This window comes from Geospiza fortis, unplaced genomic scaffold (genome assembly GCF_000277835.1).
Source record: "Geospiza fortis unplaced genomic scaffold, GeoFor_1.0 scaffold450, whole genome shotgun sequence".
Lineage (NCBI taxonomy): Eukaryota > Metazoa > Chordata > Aves > Passeriformes > Thraupidae > Geospiza > Geospiza fortis.
This window is the reverse complement of record NW_005054416.1, coordinates 780,659-782,262: the sequence shown is the minus strand read 5'-3', so window position 1 is coordinate 782,262 and position 1,604 is coordinate 780,659.

The window sequence follows — 1,604 nt, the reverse complement described above, 5'->3', positions numbered from 1 at the left end:
TAATGGAATTGCAAGGGATGCACTACTACAAGGCAAACAGGAAACATTTATTTAAGTATCTAGACCAAGAGTATCAAACACCAAACCCTTAACTAGAGGTAGCAGAAACTTAAGAGAAATTCTTCATTATGTTTCTGATTTTTGTCAAGCGTGTTTTTTTTAATAAGACCACCTCAACAGTTCTGAAGCTCTTTGCTGTGCCAGAGCTGCTCAAGCACCTTGGACAAACTCATCCCACTGAGCAGGAGAGCACAGTCTGTTCTTGTCACTTGATGGTAACACCACTCAGATTCCCACACTGAGGCTGCAGATGTTTGCTGACCTTAGGCAAAAGGGGTGCTTGGCCTGCAGGAAATACAGCAAGGTTTCCAGTCCAGCCCAATCCCTGCCTGGAATATAGGGATGCCTTTGGCGTGGGAAGTACGTGTGTCCATGTGTGAACAGAAGCAGGCAGGAAGGGGAAGTACTACTCCTTTTCTCCTCTTAAAATCAAGAAAAAAAAAAGTAGAATTAAATATTACAGCATCAGGATGTGCATGACCCATAGGATGTTCTAGGATGTCTGTTTCTCAATGGCTTGTTGTCGTTTATGGGTGTTGGGTTTTTTTGAGAAAAGGTCAGCGAGCATTGACCTTTGCCACTCCCAGCCACCGCCCACATCCTCCCTGCAGCCCGGGATTTGCACCAGCCGCTGTGGCCTGGGATGATCCCACTGAGCCAGGCACTCAGACTCCATTCAGCATCATTTAAATCACTATTTAGTAGAGCTCATAGTTAAGAGTGAAGGCACTGTGAATCCAGGACAGTGCAGCACTGAGTGTGCAGCTGCTGAGGGTGCAGCAAGGTGAAAAGTCATCCTGTTTATGTCAGTCCAGCTATTACAGAGTGTTTCTCACACAAACCAGCTCTATACAGCACTTCTGCTGTGTGTCAGAATGGATAATGGTGTGGCCAGCAGGAGCAGGGCAGGGATTGTCCCCCTTTACTGGGCACTGGTGAGGCCACACTGTGAGTGCTGTGACCTGTTCTGGGTCCCTTAGGAAGGACATAGAGGGGCTGGAACGAGCCCAGAGCAGGGCAACAGAGCTGGAGAAGGGTCGGGAGCAAAATTATGATGAGGGAGCTGGGGGTGTTTAGCCTGGGGAAAGAGAGGCTCAGAGATGCCCTTATCACTCCCTACAACTGCCTGAAAGGAGGCTGTGACCAGGAGAGGGTTGGTCTCTTCTCCTAGGAAAGCAGCGACACGATGAGAGGACATAGGCTCATAGGTGCCAGAGTTCGACAGCAGTAGGAATTTCTTCACAGAAGGGTTGATCAGACATCGAAATGGGTTGCCCAGAGAGGTGCTGGAGTCACCGTCCCTGGAGCTGTTTAAGGAACGTCTGGACGTGGCACTCAGAGCCATGGTCTAAGTGACAGGGTGGTGTTCGGTCACAGGTTGGACTCGATGATCTCAGTTCTTTTCCAACCTAACCGACCCAATGGATGTTCTGGCGGGGCCCGCTCCTCTCTCAGCGACAACGCCACCACCGGCTGCCCTGGGTGCAGTGGCCTTACAGCCAGGACCGGGACGGAGGGAAGGAAGCCGAGGGCTGTGAGCGGCG